General features: G+C 42.7%; 1 non-coding gene across 1 annotated transcript; it reads right to left on the bottom strand.

The window, feature by feature from the left end:
* Positions 1-709: 709 nt before the first annotated feature.
* On the bottom strand, positions 710-847 carry LOC119932620. Its single transcript, XR_005452366.1, has one exon. It is a non-coding gene; the product is annotated as a small nucleolar RNA SNORA7 (small nucleolar RNA).
* Positions 848-17,049: the final 16,202 nt, after the last annotated feature.

Below are 17,049 nucleotides of genomic sequence, written 5' to 3'. Positions count from 1 at the left end.
ACCTATATTCTAATCCTGGCTCCGCCACTTGTCTGCTGTGTGACCCTGGGCAAGTCACTTCACTTCCCTGGGCTTCAGTTATCTCATCTGTAAAATGGGGATTGAGATTGTGAGCCCTATGCGGGACAGGAACTCTGTCCAACCTGATTAGCTTGTATCTTACCCCAGTGCTTAGAACCGTGCTTGACACTTATTAAGCGCTTAAGAAATACCATAATAGACCTGGCCTTCTGTCTCTGTTCAGAGTGGAGCCAGTAGGGATGGAGGCTGGAAGAGTGGGCTCCCAAATTTAGGCTAAGTGGCTTCCGGGGTTCAGCAAATGGCCAACATAAACCAGGTCCCAAAATGTCCAGCAAACTAAAGCTGGAGACCTCGGCACAGGTCCTCGGTTGCCCAGGGGGAAAAGATTGCTTTGAGTTGCTCAAATGCTCTCACGCTGGATAAGATTAATAATGATAATTGTGGTATTTATTAAGGGCTTAAGCTCTGGGGTCTTGTCTTATGCTGTCGAGTCATTTCCAACCCATAGCGACACATCTCTCCCAGAACACCCCGCTCTCCATCTGTAATCATTTTGGTAGTGTATCCATAGAGTTTTCTTGGTAAAAATATGGAAGTTGTTTACCATTGCCTCCTTCCGCACAGTCAACTTGAGTCTCCGCCCTCAACTCTCTTCCCTGATGATGCTGCTCAGCATGGGTGGGTTTTGACTTATAGCAGACTGCCTTCCACTCACTAACCACTAGCCCAGCTAGGAATGGAATGGGTAGGCCTCTGCTTGACTCTCCCTCCCATAGCTGAGACTGGTAGAGTACTGGAAACTTTCCAGGTGCGATCCTGAGAGGGGAGCTCTGGGGTAGATATCAGCAAATAGAGTTGGACACAGTCCCTGTTCCACGTGAGGCTCACAGTCTCAATCCCTATTTTACAGATGAGGTAACTGAGGCCCGGAGAAGTGAAGTGACTTGCCCAAGGTCACACAGCAGACTAGTGGCAGATCAGGATTAGAACCCATGACCTTCCAACTCCCAAGCCTGTGCTCTACCCTCAATGCCAAGCTGCTTCCACTGGTCATGCATGGCTTGCCTTCGAGGCTTTTCCTCCAAACTCCCCTCTAAATATGAGACCCAGAGATGAACCCAAACACCCTGATAATAATAATAATAATGGTATTTGTTAAGCACTTACTATGTGCAAAGCACCACTGTAAGAGCCAGGGGGATACAAGGTGATCAGGCTATCCCATGTGGGGCGCACAATCTTAATCCCCATTCTACAGATGAGGTAACTGAGGCACAGAGAAGTTAAGTGACTTGCCAGGATTAGAACCCATGACCTCTGACTCCCAAGCCCATGCTCTTTCCACTGAGCCACGCTGCTCATCCCTCAGTAGAAGGAATGAGAACAGTATGTTCCACCAGGAGAGATCCAGCTAATTCAGCCTTTAGGCTAACCAAAGTCAACCCCTCCTCCTCCTCCTCCTCCAGAATCAGCTATTTTGCTGAAAGAATCCCCAGCCTCTGCTGGCCTGTCAACACCAGGAAACTTGCCGCCTGAACCTTTTGAGATTCCAGACCCCAGTGAAGGTGGTAGGAATTGAACCCTGGTTCACAAGGGCCCCTGGCTCAACTATCTCCGGAGCAGGGCAAGTTCTAAGACGTAAAGCCCCACACCGTATCCTGACACTTGGCTCACAAAGTGGCACCGGTGCTGGCTCACTTCCAGGCTGTAGATAACAGCTTTCGGGATGATGGTCATAGTGAGAAGTGAAGAGCCCTAAATGAGAGTGGGAAAAGACAGAGAGATCAAGCCCCCTTCCTTGTAGAAATGGCCCAAGTGACAATTTAGGGGACATTTCAGTAGACACCCCCTCTTCCCCTATGCCAAGTCACCAGGCCTGATCAAATGGGTTTAGCAGGGTCCTGAGTCCTTAGCTCCTTGTACATACCATTGCCATTTGCTCCAACATTGCAACCTGAGAGGTAACCCTTGATCCACTGGCATTTCTTCATCTTTCTTGAAATTTTGCTTTCTGAAATCCTGATGAAATAGTCTCAACATCTGGTGACCTTCAAGATAAATGCCTAACTCCCACTCCCTTCTCTCGCCCTGACTTGCTCCCTTTGTTCTTCCCCACTCCCAGACCCATAGCACTTATGTACATATCTGCCATTTATTTATTTGTAGTGATGTCTGTCTCCCCACCAACCAGACTGTAAGCTTGTTGTGGGCAGGGAATGTGGCCATTTATTGTTGTATTGTACTCTCCCAAGCACTTAGTACAGTTCTCTGCACACAGTAAGCACTCAATAAATGCAACAATGAATAAAGATAAATCTTCCCAAGGGACATTCATTCCCGCTACTCTCAGATTATACTCTGGCAGAGATTCCTCTCACCATCAGTCCATCAAACAATGGTATATAGTGAATGCTTACCATGTGCAGAGCACTGTACAAAGCACTTGAGAGAGTATAACACAGTTGGTGGACATCATCCCTGCCTACAAGGAGCTTGCACTAGTGGGACATTCTCCATTACGGAGCTAGGTTTCTGAAGGTAGTAAATTATTTGGACCAAAAAAAAAAATTCATGAGATTTCCCTCCCGAACAGGGTGTTGGATGAGGTGGGAAGGGCCTGCCTTCAAAAGTCAGGGGACCCACGTTCGAATCCGAGATCTGCCATTTGTGTTTTGTGTGACCTTAGGCAAGTCACTGTACTTTTCTGTTTCCTCATCTCTAAATTAGGGGTTAAATACCTGCTTTCTCTCTTCCCCTTAGACTATCTGCCCCATGTGGGACTGGACTGTGCCTGATATGATTTCATTTACCCCAGTGCTAAAGACAGAGAAAGCACTTAAATACCGCAATTATTATAATGATCATTAGCCTACAGTTGAAGTGTGTAGGGTTTTTTTTTTTGTTCATTTGTTATTTAATGGTATTCGTTAAGCGCTTGCTATTGCTATGTACCAAGCACTGTCCTAAGCATTGGGGTAGAGACAAGATAATCAGATTGGACACAGTGCATGTCCTTTACAGATGAGGTAACTGAGGCAAAGAGAAGTGAAGTGACTGCAGACAAGTGGTGGAGCCAGGATTAGAACTGAGGTCCTCAAACTCCCAGGCCCAAACTGTAACCACCGGACCACAGTGCTTCTCATTTTCTACTGACCAGACGTTTGCCCATGGCAAGGGCCCTGCAAGAGCATTGGCCAGTGGGTTCTCATCCTGCCAGTGAGGCCACTTTCAGCACTAGCAGGAAAGCCCCAGCCTAGATTATGTCCAAGTTACTGGAGGCTCTCTATGTAGGATTTCCCCTGGCATGTGGGTAATTTCCATGTCTTGGGAGCTTCCCAGAGACCTGAAATATGTGAATTTTCCTCGGCAATGATGATTCAGAAAAGTGGGACTCTGTGTTTTTACGTGTGGTTTAGCTCTTCCTGAGGCCAAGGTAGTTGTTATTGTTAGGGGTCAGAGTAACTGTGTATTTATGATGAGGCTGAATAGTCCAAACCAAGAGTCATAAACACGTACAAACAGCCTAATCTGAACTCACTGATGGCTTGATTTTTCTGTATACAGGGGAGCAACTAGTTATAAACTAATAAAGGCCAAATGACCTCTTTCTATAGGATGTATCAGAGTAGGGTGGTGATCTGATTTCATGACTGTGAGCAGTTCTTGTCTCTGTTCGGTGCTTGGAACAGAAAGAGGAATGTGCCCAAGTGAAGATGATACTGACTTTGGGAGAAATAAGATAACAGTGGGAAAAACAGCTGCCTAAAGGAACCTTGAGAGCACCCAATACTATAAAGGCATTTGAAGTTTGCCCTTTTATCAGTTGCAGCTGAGAGTGTCAATTCAACCTCCAAGTGGTTTGCTTTTGTTACTTGGAGGTTGAAAAAAAATGCTCTTGACAAAAAAAAAAAGAAAAACCATGCTTTGCATGAAGATTATGTTCCTGAAAAGATTTGTGCAAACTGCCTCAAGAATGCCAAAATCTGTTTTCCCATTTGCTGGGTAATCTACTAAATCACGGTGATAGAAAACTATTTGCAGCATTAAAATAATAATAATGGTATTTGTTAAGTGCCTTACTATGTGCCAAGCACCTTTCTAAGCACTAGAATAGATACAAGGTTTTCAGGTTGTCCCACATGGGGCTTACAGTCTTAATCCCCATTTTACAGATGAGGTAACTGAGGCCCAGAGAAGTTAAGTGACTTGCCCAAGGTCACACAGCTGACAAGTGGCAGTGCCGGGATTAGAACTCCTGGCCTCGGACTCCCAAGCTAGTGATCTTTTCTTTTCACTAAGCTATGCTTCTTTTCTATTGATTAGGAGATGTGATTACATGACCACCAAATATCCATCAAGGGACATTGAAGGAACTAATTTATCTGAAGGTCACATTCCCTTTTGTTTTGGGGGTTTTTTTCGTTGTTTTTATGGTATTTGTTAAGCACTTATTATATGTTAGGCAATGTTCTAAATGCTGGGGTAGATACAAGCTAATCAGGTTGGACATAGTCCCTGTCCCATTTGGTGCTCACAGTCTTAATCCCCATTTTACAGATGAGGTAACTGAGGCACAGAGAAGTTAAATGACTTTCCCAAGGTCACCCAGCAGACAAGTGGAGGAGTCAGAAATAGAACCCAGGTTCCCAAACTCTGAGGCCCATGTTCTATCCATTAGGACATGCTGCTTCTCTGACCTTAAAAGATAACCCAATATTGAGCGAAGTCTGACAGGGGGCCAGGTTGCTGGATTATTTTAATTCAAGGAAGCTATGTTGTCTCTCTTTTACCCCCTTAATCAATTCTCATTCATTCAGGGATAGACAAACCCATTTGTGGATTCTCCAGGCTTCTTTGCTCCTCCTCTTCCCAGCCCCATAGCATTTATGTACATATCTGTAATTCATTTATTTATATCGATGTGTGTCACCCCCTCTAGACTGTAAGTTCATCATGAGCAAAGAATATGTCTGTTATATTGTCATATTGCGTTCTCCCAAGCACCTAGCACAGTACTCTGCACACAGTAAACACTCAATAAATACATAAACAAACTATCCCAAGTAAAGGAAGATGGAGTCCATTTTTAGAGCTTTCCAGAAAGGGAGAGTCCTCATCCTCCCCCAGGAATCCATTGCATGGCTTGATATCTCACACAGTCAGGGAAATGTACCCTACAGAAAACCTTGCCCTGACCAGAAGGGAACAAATTGTTCCACTTGAGCTGATTAGAAGGCCTAGAAAGTAAGTGAACAGCTGTGAGCTGGTGGGGGCGGGCAGAGGGAATAGGAAGGATAGGAGGATGAGCTGTGGGGGAGGAGGAAAAGGGAAGGAGAGAGGAAGAAGATGGAGGGTGTAGGAAAGAGGGAAGGAAGAGAGGTATGGAGAGAAGGGGGTAGAAAAAATGTGGGTAAGGAGAGGGAGAAAATGAGAAGGGAGAGGGGCAAAGAAAGAAAAGGAAAAGAGGAGGAAAAAATAGCCAGCAGTGAGAGAAAGGAAGCCAGCAGATATCAAGAAGGCTGACAGATCTTTTAGATCCCCCCTTTTAGACTGTGAGCCCACTATTGGGTAGGGACTGTCTCTATATGCTGCCAACTTGTACTTCCTAAGCGCTTAGTACAGTGCTCTGCACACAGTAAGCGCTTAATAAATACGATTGATGATGATGATGATCTGGTGCAGAAAAACTCGAAGGTAGTGCCCAAGGAGGACGAGTCTTGCTGAGAAACTAACCCCAATGCAAGGCACGGGAGGCAAATATGTTTGATTGTTTACTGGAACTAAGAAACATGTCAGTCATTCAAAAAGGAAGCTTCGAGGTAGATAACAATTACTGGTTAGTGGCAGAGGCTGGACAGCCCCTGCTGATGCTTAAGCAGCAAATATAGCAGGGCTGTGAAGATGGAATAAAATACAACACCTAGAAATTGGATGACTCCTTATTCCCCCTGTTTTTAATTTGGTTGCTGACTGCTACAAGCAATTCAAAACCCACTCTATAGGAAATTTTAGAGAGCTAGTGAGTCCTCATGATCTGGGAATCAAAAATTCATTCATTCATTCACTCGTATTTATTGAGCGCTTACTGTGTGCAGAGCACTGTACTAAGCGCTTGGGAAGTACAAGTTGGCAACAGAAATTCTTCGTTCTAGTCCCAGCTCTGCCAATCACCCGCTGTGTGGTTTCAAGGCAAGTCTAAACTGTAAGCTCTTTGTGGGCAGGGTGTGTGTGTGTGTGTGTGTGTGCACCGGGGGACTGTCAGATTGTACTATCCCAAGCGATTAGCATGGTGCTCTGCACACAGTAAGCGCTCAATAAATATGATTGACTGATTGACATAAACTCTCTGGGCCTCAATTCCTCATCTCTAACTCTCCCAATTTCACAGGGGTGTTGGGAGGACAAAATGAAATAAACACTGCTTTGGAAAAATTAGTATTTTGCATTATACTATTTTAGAGAGTTTGTTAACTGGCTGGGTCTTGGAGAGAAGACGACTCAGATAATGGCTCTAGGAGATCCATTCTCGGGTGGAAAATGACAACATAGAATCAGAAAAAATAATGTAGGTTTAAATTTGGGAAGATGAAATAAAGTGAGTGTAAATTGTGGGGTGGAATATGTGGCTAAGATAGAATCATAAAGTATTCATTATTATGTTAAAATGTTCATGGTTAGGTTGTGGAAAAGTGAAACCACAAAGGTGAAGTAGGACAGAGGAAAAGAGATGTCTTTCCCTAGTTATTCCCAGAAAAGACAAAACAAAAAGCATAGTGACTGAGCAGAAATAAAGAAAATTAGGATTTTTCCAGCAACAGGGCCAATCAGGGGTAATGCCAGGCTTTAGGTCTTCAGACACTAGGTAAAGCCATAAAAATTATGTCAAGAATTAGTTGCAAATCCTCTCATTTATGACTGCAGTATGAGGGGACTTCCACTTGCACCAATTCGCAGATGGATTTGTTTTTTTTCTTATAGTGTACTCCCAAATTCCCTTGGTAATGATTTTAGGTTCAGCACTGGGAGACAGATGGGAACAAATGTTTTGATTTTATTTCTACATCTGCAAACTTGGAAAATATCTTTGAGAGCTTGTATTTTTCACTCATTTCTTCATCTATAAGGGTCTGAAAAGTAAAGATGTCAACAGCCATTCATTTTCCATAAAGAACATCAGTTAGCTAATTGATGGCATTTATTGAGCATTTACTCTGTAAAGAGCTTTGTACTAAGCACTTACAGCATCTAACTGACCTTATTCCTTCATTCAGAAGAGTTTTTGCATTATTCCAGTCATAGTCATCTCCATTTTCTCTATAGGGCATAATAATAATTACTTTTGTTTTTCTCTGAGGGAAACACCCAGATTGGAGAACTGAGTTAGAACTGAGTTACTTATGAATATTGTGAGGCAAGAAAAGCTGCTTAACTGGGTATGGTGAGGAGGGGTTGAGGAAGAAAAAAATGTAATAGTATTGGTTAAGTGTTTACTATGTGCCCAACACTGTTCTAAGCACTAGAGTAGATACAAGATAATCAGGTTGGACAGCTTGCAGTCTCTTAATCCCCATTTTACAGATGAGGTAACTGAGAAGTGAAGGGATTTGTCCAAGATCACACAGCACTTCAAACAGAAGCTTTGCAAAAACCCTTCCCTCCCCACAGCACTTGTATAAATTTGTACATATTAATTACTTTATTTTATTTCTACATATTTACTAGTCTATTTTATTAATGACATGCATATAGCTATAATTCTATTTATTCTGACAGTTTTGACACTTGTTTTGTTGTCTGTTTCCCCCCTTCTAGACTATGAGCCCATGTTGGGTAGGGACCATCTCTATTTGTTACCGACTTGTACTTCCCAAGCGCTTAGTACAGTGCTCTGCACACAGTAAGCGCTCAATACGATTGATTGAATGAATGAAAAAAAAAACTGTGAGGCAAGGAAACTAAAGTGGAGACAACAAACATGGCAGCCCAAGGAACAGTCTTTTCTGTTTGCAAACTGTGCTTATGGCCAAGGATTGGCTTTTCAGTCACACATGCACGAGAATGCCATCAATAGAGGAATCTTCTTTGAGGACACAGGGCAACTACATATAGTTGAGAATGACATCACTGGCTGTCTTGGAGGTAGTGGTAGTAGTAATAGTATTTATTAATCACTTACCGTGAGCAAAGGACTATACTAAGTACTAAAGGGAACGTGACCTGGTGGAAAGACTGAGCCTCCTCCTTCCTCTCCCCCTCCGCTCCCTCCCCATCCCCCCTGCCTTTCCCTCCCCACAGCACCTGTATATATGTTTGTACGTATTTATTACTCCATTTATTTATTTATTTAATTTGTACATATTTATTCTATTTATTTTATTTTGTTAATATGTTTTGTTTTGTTGTCTGTCTCCCCTTTCTAGACTGTGAGCCTGCTGTTGGGTAGGGACCGTCTCTATCTGTTGCCAACTTATACTTCCCAAGTGCTTAGTACAGTGCTCTGCACACAGTAAGTGCTCAATAAATACGATTGAAAGAATGAATGAAAGAGCTTCAGCCTGGGAGTCAGATAACCTGAGTTTTAATCCCAGTTCTGCCGCATGCCTGCTGAGTGATCTTGGGCAAGTCACTTAACTTCTCTGTGCCTCATAGTTACCTCATCTGGGATGGGGATTAAATCTTCCTCCCTCCTACTTAGACCGTGAGGCCCATGTTTGACAGGGACTGTGTCCAACCTGATTAACTTGCATGTACCCCCAGCACTTAGAATAGTGCTTGACAAATACCATAGTTATTATCATCATCATCATCATTATTAGGAGAGAAAACACATGTGGAAATTAGACTCAGTCCCCTGTCCTTTGGGGGCTTGTGGAGGAGGTTCCCATTCTTTTAATTTTCTATCAAACTCTCAACTTCAATTTTTGGGGGAGAGAATTTTTCACTTGTTAATAGTAGAATTGATAGGTCATATACAGAGGTAGTTTCTTTTTAGTTAGCCAAGAACATGGCACAGAGCTTGTCCATCTGTGATAGTTCCAGCAGTTTCTTGGGACCAAATACGTTTGTTATGTGATTCGAAAGACTAGGGTAATTGTTGGTCTAACTTCTACTGCAGCTGTGAGCTGAAAAAACACACCAGTCCACATGGAACAGCTAAAAAAATACAAAAACTTCAGTATTAGTAACTGGCAAAAGTGACTAACTTCACCCCCATGGGCAAAATCAAGAATTTTACCATTTTTGCAGAGAAAAACACTTTTCATTGTGACATGACTGTGCCTTCGGCCTGAAACAGTCAAATATTTTCCAGCATAATCCCCTGTCCAGGTCTTCACTGCCAAAGGAAAATGGCGAATCGCAGCAAAAGTCACTCAGACAGAAAAGTCGGCAAAACATTGCGGTCTGCATCACCTCGAAGGTTGTTGTCTGAACCCTTTCGATGACTGCATCAGGCTATGAGAGAATTCCCAGAAAGAAGACATAGGATCTTTAATAAACAGTGTCCTCTGACTTCAAGGTGTGAAGTGGTTGGATTTTAATTGGAATATAGTGCAGGACTTCATACATTTTTTCCTTTTGTTTTTCGTTTTCCTTTGGTATGAATGGAATGAATTGTTACTGTCAGGAAGGGAATTTGTTTTTGTAATATCTGTTAAGCACTTACTATGTGCCAGGTGCTACCAGGCATAGGGGTAGATACAAAAAAAATTGAGTTGGACAGTCACATTCATTCAATCGTATTTATTGAGTGCTTACTGTGTGCAGAGCACTTTAGGGCTCACAGTCAATCTCCATTTTACAGATGAAGCAACTGAGGCACGAAGAAGTTAAATGACTTGCCCAAGGTCACAGCAGACAAGTGGCAGACAAGCAGACAAGTGCCAAGACCAGAACCCAGTGGTCAGAGAACGTGTCCAACTCTGTTGCACTCTGTTGTCCCAAGCACTTAGTACAGTACTTTGCACATAATAAGCACTCAATAATTACCATCAATGATGATAATGATGAGTTCCTCTGACTCCCGGGCTTAGGCTCTTTCTGCTAGCCATGCCGAGTCTCTGTAATGCAATAATAGTAATGTAATAATTACTGCAATAATGTGATCATGTACTGTAATAATATGAAATATAATAATAGCATTGTAAGACAAGCAATGTAAGAAAGTTGTCGCAATAGAGAGTATTGTTATGAAAAGCTTAACTCTTGCATTTCTTTGCAATTTGAATACGTCACAAGCAAAACCCATTTTTCCAAATAACTTCTCTGCCTTTTACTTCTCTGTCCCGATGACGCACAAATACACATCCCCCTTTCCCTCAAATGGAGCTTAAGGGGCTGTTTCCAAATCCAAAATAACAATTTATGGGAGATCTGAGGAATCTAGACTTGGAAGAGACCTGGGAATTCGGGTCATGGTTGATGATGAAGAAGACCGTCAACCATTTGTTTAAAGTCCATTTGGCAGCATCAGGCTGCCTAGGGCTTAATGGGAGTCGACAAAACAGTTTAAAGTTGCTGGGAGACAAATTAGGACAGATCAGGCCTCGCCCTATCAAAATGATCTTAACCTCTAGCAGTTTGTGGAGTATTAAGGGCCTTCCACTTCTCTCTCACTTGTACAATTTCTCCTCTTCTGCTCTCCTGCCGAAATCAGGAAAATCGCAGAGACAAGGTTTTGTTGATACCACAGCATATGATGTAGTGAACGAAAATCAGCGCCCGCCCCGCTGAGACAACATGGGCAGTGTTAGGGAGCTGTATTTGGGCAAGCGCTTGAGCCCACAGAGAGCAAGAAAAACATACCACCTTCAGCACACCCAGTGGATGCCCCCAATTTCCCAAACAACAATTTTCCCCAATACAACCAACAGAAATGTTGACTTAAATTATTCGTGCTAATGTGAGTGCAGGATAAGGTTATGTGATTCTTGGATCGGCCTCGGCGAGTTGTGAATGATGTAGTAATGAAATGAAAAAGCCCTGCCCAGTACCGGCACAGAGAATAAAGGCAGGACTGTGAAATCACTGCTGGGCTGTGCCATTTGCTGTCTTGCTGTGTGCCACATACACACACGGTACTGTGTATAGGTCTGTCAGATGTAACCAAGCAATCCAGGAAAACCTCAGGATAAAAAGAGAAATTTCAGCTCTATATTTTTAAATTTTTCAAGGGGAGAAAAAAGGGCATTAAAGTGGTGGTTCAGTGGTCAGAGGTCCAGTTTGGGAGCTTGTCAGACTCCAGAGGTTCCCACCTTGGCCACTTTCTGTGTGGCCTCGGAGAAGCCTGGTTCTTGGCCTCAGTTTCCCCACATGTACAATGGGGATTGTTTCCTACTTCTTTCTTCTCTACCAACATCACCTTCTCGGAGTCTCGGTTTCCCCATCTCTTACAGGAAGTTCAATACCCATTAGACTGTTAGACTTAGACTGTGCCCGACCTGATTCCTTTGATTCTTCCCCAGTGCTTTGTACAGTGCTTGGCACATAGCGAGTGCTTAACAAACACCATTATCATTATCTTCACAATCCTCTATTGTATTGTACTTTCCAAAGCGCTTAGTACAGTGCTCTGCACACAGAAAGCACTCCATAAATGGCACTGATTCCTTGACTGATTGTAAGATATGGAGGAAATGCAGTTCATTATCTTCATTGAAACTGTGCGGTTGCACTGAAGTATAGAGACGGTAATGATGAATGGGGACTCCGGGAGACATAACAGAATCAAATTCAACTCAATTTCCAAACCAAATGCCCCTCCCCTTAACCATTCAATGACCCTATATTTGATTCTGCTCACTGCTACCTCACTGAATGCTGTGAAATTGATCAGTCTCACATGATTTTGATTATATTTTGATTCCAGAATGCAAGTCACTACCAGAACCAAAGGAGTGCAGAATTGGGACAAGAAGGATTTCAGCAATCGCACAGCAGAATCTGCCTTTCTGTAGGGCTGTAAAGACCTGTCCATTACCATCATTGTTATTAGTATTATTATGTTTGCTAAGTGCTTATTATGTGTCAAGCACTGTTCTAAGTGCTGGGGTAGATACAAGATAATCAGGTTGGATGCAGTCCCTGGCCCACATGGGGCTCACAGTCTAAATGGGAGTAGATTCATTCATTAATTCAATTCAATCATATTTATTGAGCGCTTACTGTGTGCAGAGCACTGTACAGATATTAAGGATGGTTTAGGAGTGGTTCTGCCTAGATCCAGAAGGATGGATACTGACCTCTCGAAATCCCTTTCAGGCCTCCAGTTCTCATCACTAGCAAACTGCAGCTGTGGATGTGTCATGGAGAGATTGCATAATTGAGGTAAAGCTCATCCTTTGCTGTGCTGTTGCGTTTGCTATTTGCAATGCCAGGTGCTGTTTTCGGTTTTGTCATGATCTCCCTAAAACCTTTGCTCTAGAACTTTCTCCATTCCTAATTGCTTCACAGGAGTCTTGTATGTCTACCCCTTGTCTCCACCTATCCGCAGTATACTTCACTACCTCACCAAAAACCATTTCTTCTGCCATTTGTTTAGGGCACCCTCCCTTTCAACTCACCATACAGCAATTACTTGGGTATCCTGTCATCCATTCTCATACGTCATGCCCAATGGGACGGATGAGATCATCTTTGTATGTGGTCCTACTGTGGAATAGATTGGTCTTTTCAGCCACACCCACACATATGTAAAACACATCTCATCATCGATAGCCTCATCTTCCTACCCAAAGGACATCTCTACAACGCATGAGCAGAGGGAGTGTTTTTAATTCCAGAGGAAGGCTGCTTGTCTTAAACAGAAACTGTTCCTCGGTGAACTTGCCATCGTTTGTACAATGAAGCATAGCCCGCTAATAAACCTAGTAGTGGCTATAACTTTGCTATGAAATGGACTTAAAATGTCTGAAATCTCTGACTTGGATCAATTTCATGAGTTTATCCAATCATCTGAGCCTAATGGAAGCAACAGCTCCTCAGTAGGGTTTTCAGAGCTGCTCCTTGTTTCTGACTACTGTAAATCAAAGTGTTCATGACACAAACTGTATGTACTTGGATTGTACGCTCCTTGATAGCAGGGATCCTATCTACCTTCTCTATTGTACAAGCACTTGGAACAGTACCCTCCACTGAACAAGTGCTTTTATAAATACCATGGATTAAGTCATTGATTGATCGCTTATTTCTGAACACAGTGGTACCAGAAAGAAGATGCTTCAAAAACCAGATGGTGACTTCACCTATCTTTACTCTTCATTGCTATTGGCACAGAAGAAAAATTGGGGTTGAGTCCCAAAATACTTAAGGAATTTAATGAGATGACAGACCTCTACTGAAACTCCATTTTTATTTTTAATCCTAGAACAATTCCGTGACACTGCTCTTCAGTGGATGCATTGACATAATAATAATAATAATAATGGCATTTATTAAGTGCTTACTATGTGCAATGTACTGTTCTAAGTGCTGGGGAGGTTAAAAGGTGATCAGATTGTCCCACGGGGGTCTCACAGTCTTAATCCCCATTTTACAGATGAGGTACTGAGGCACAGAGAAGTTAAGTGACTTGCCCAAAGTCACACAGCTGACAATTGGCGGAGCTGGGGCTTGAACCCATGACCCCTGACTCCAAAGCCCGTGCTCTTTCCACTGAGCCATGCTGCTTCTACTGGAGACATCCGTGGTGTCTCTAGATGGCCTCTATAACCTTAGCGCTTAACTGTGGCCAGGTTATCATGCTCAGTGAATCTTAAATCTAAGACTTTTTTTTTAGATCCAGGATTAAGAATTGGATATTGAACCCACCTGTAGAGTCAAGTCTAAACTTTCAGAGTGAAGCGGATGAAGTAATTCAAGCTAAAAAATACTTCCACCAATGATCTATGTTTTTCAGACAAAAGGGAGATTTTGATTTTATGATCTGTATAACTGATTCACTTTTTGCTTTATTTTCCAATAGGCAACGGGTCTGAGGATCTTCAAGGAGGATTTGTTTGTTTTTTAAAACCATTAAAAATGAGTTTAGCCCCCTACCCTCCAGAGCTCCAAATGACTTCAATGGGAGCTCTACACAGGTGAGAACATGTATGAAACATGGGATCAGGGCCCTGGTTTTCTTAAAGCACAGATTTAAGCCAGGCTGTATTGTGGTATCAGGTTTTATAGCCAAGTGGTTTTAAAAAAGAATAATCCCTTGGGGCCGAATTAACTTCGGCAAATTTAAAAAAAGAATCAGTTCGGTCATTTTTAATTTATATGTGGGCAAACAAATTAATTTTGTTCTGAATGAAGATCATTCCTCGTTCACATCTAGGGAAAGGAAGGAGCTAGTTTTACAGCCCAGGATGTAACAGGCCCCAAGTCTGTAGGCCCTCGCTAATTCCTCGGGGGGTTTTGAACATTGAAATTAAACTTCACCTTGTTAGTCGGAAACCCTAAATTGTAAGCAAGGCTCAATTTCTCTCTTGGGAATACTTTTAAAATCAATTTGCTCCCGTTGGATCCTACGCATCATGCAAGTCTACTGCTTTGGCCCTTACAGACTGGCACCTACGCTTGCATTTGCGTCCAGACCCCATATTTTCGAGAACTGTCTGAAAATACCAGGCCAACTAATTTTAGCGGAAGGAATAAACATTATCTGTGTGTTTTTTTGGCTCCTGAGAAATTGTTTTTTAGTCATCGAATTGAGTACCCCTCCTTCCTGCCATAGATTATTTTTAACATGCGGGCTAAGAATAACCCACATAAAAAACACTGAGGGCCCTTGCCACGCTCAGAACTGGAAATGTACTGTCCAAAATCAAGGTTTCAATACTAAATACAGGTTGCCACGGGCTAAAGTGGCAGCTTGGCTCAGTGGAAAGAGCACAGGCTTTGGAAGTCAGAGGTCAGGGGTTCAAATCCTGGCTCTGCCAATTGTCAGCTGGGTGACTTTGGGCAGGTCACAACTTCTCTGTGCCTCAGTTACCTCATCTGTAAAATGGGGATTAAGATTGTGAGCCCCATGGAACAACTTGATTACTGTGTAACCTCCCCAGCACTTAGAACAGTACTTTGCACATAGTAAGCACTTAATAAATACCATCATTATTATTATTATTGAAGTAGTCCAGAGGGCTCAGGATCTAAGGGTCTAGGCACTCTTCCACTGAGCCTTGGGCTCTTTGATTGAAGGAGCTCTATACACCTACTAAATTAATTGAGTAATGGATTTCACCCTGCACATGAAGAATACTATTTTTGCCTGGAACATGACAGCACTAATGCTCTATCACGGTGGAAACATACTGTTGCTGAGACACCCCAGTTCAAACATCTCTAGTCACTCCATCTTCTTTGAGGGTCCTTGGCGATTCCTCCACAAGTACATGCCGGCTTGGGTCCTCTAGTCTTATGACCCCTTTCAGCTTAAACAACAGTCCCAAAACTGGAGAGCTGCTTCTCTTTCCTTTTTAGTTCTTTGAAAACAGAAACAGTAAGGCCATGTTCTCTGTCCTTGTAAAAAGAAGTAAACACTACAGACGGTTGAAGAAGAAATTTGAGTGCATGGCTAAGAAACGTCAATCCTAGCCTCTTCGATCCCCTGTGTCTGAGATAAACGGAAAGGTCAGTAATGTTTTCACCGATCTTACTGTGCAGACTTTGTGATCAGTGACTTTGAAAATTGCTTTGCAATTGCTTCCCATGTTTATTTGAGAGAACTGTATTATAGTGCTACTTCATCATAATCACCTTGATTTACTATGCACATATTCCAGGTTAAGCATTTTACTAGCCCAGGCTCCCCATTTTAAGAGGCAAACATTCACATAAAGAGATACAACAGTTACATTGTAAAAGGCCATCAGTGAGCTGTAATGAAAACTAATAATATGGATAAAATGCCCAGAAAGAGAGGATGGACAGACACTGCATTACCTCTCTAAGGTCTCTCTAGACCATCAAAGTCTCATGGAGAAAAGACAGATGGACTTCTCCTTTTCTTCCTCAAACGGAGAGGAACTTGGAAAACTAAAACCATGGGGGGCAGGGCAGGGCGGGGAGTCTGAAGGATGAGCATGGGGTAAGAAAGATGTTTGGGGGGCTTTTAATTGCTTGCTATGTGACAAGCACTGTACTAAGCGCTGGTGTAGATGAAAGTTAATCAGGTTGGATGCAGTCCCTCTCCCACACAGAGATCACAGTTTTACCTAATGACTTCCCAGTAACCTTTTCTAAGTCAACCTATCCTGGAAGCAAAGCACTACATCTGAAAGGGTACAAAAGCATCTGCTTTGGGGCTACCGGCCAAAGCCCGATTCTAGCTAAGACTTCCCACCATTTCCAACCTGTACTTCCCAAGCACTTAGTACAGTGCTCTGCACACAGTAAGCGCTCAATAAATATGATTGAATTTCCCAGAGGGCTCACAGTGGCCAGGGAACGTGTCTACTAACTCTGTTATATTGTACTCTCCCAAGTGCTCGGTGAAGTACTCTGCCCAAAGTAAAGCACTCAATAAATACAAGTGACTGTTAGGGCTCAAGGAATCGGGAAGAGACTTACAGGAAGAATGATGAGAGAAGGCAGTGGGCACAGTCTCCAAACACTGGTTCTTCCCAGACTAAATGATAATAATAATAATAATAATGTTAAGCACTTACTATGTGCTAAGCACTGGGATAAATACAAGTTATTCAGATCAGACGCCATCTTTATCCCACGTGGTGCTTACAGTCTAACTGGGAAAGGGAATGGGTATTTTTTACCCCCAATCTATTTCATTCCCATTTTTCAGAAGAGGAAACTGATGCCCAGGGATGTTAAGTGACTTACCCAAGATCGAGCTGGGACTAGAACCTGACTCACCTGACTCTCAGTCCCATGTTTTGTTTTGTTTTTAAGCTAGGCCATCCTGGTGTTCTTTGCTCCTGTTTTAGCTTTCTGGAGCCAAGAGGATCAAGTAGGACTCTCTAGCTTCGGAGACCTTGAAGTCCACTTTGTGATTTTTGTTTTAGAGGATTTGGGGTGGTAGAGAGGGGATTT

This window comes from Tachyglossus aculeatus, chromosome 9 (assembly GCF_015852505.1).
Source record: "Tachyglossus aculeatus isolate mTacAcu1 chromosome 9, mTacAcu1.pri, whole genome shotgun sequence".
Classification (NCBI taxonomy): domain Eukaryota; kingdom Metazoa; phylum Chordata; class Mammalia; order Monotremata; family Tachyglossidae; genus Tachyglossus; species Tachyglossus aculeatus.
The sequence above is the reverse complement of the archived record's forward strand: the minus strand, read 5'-3'. Positions and strand labels throughout refer to the sequence as shown.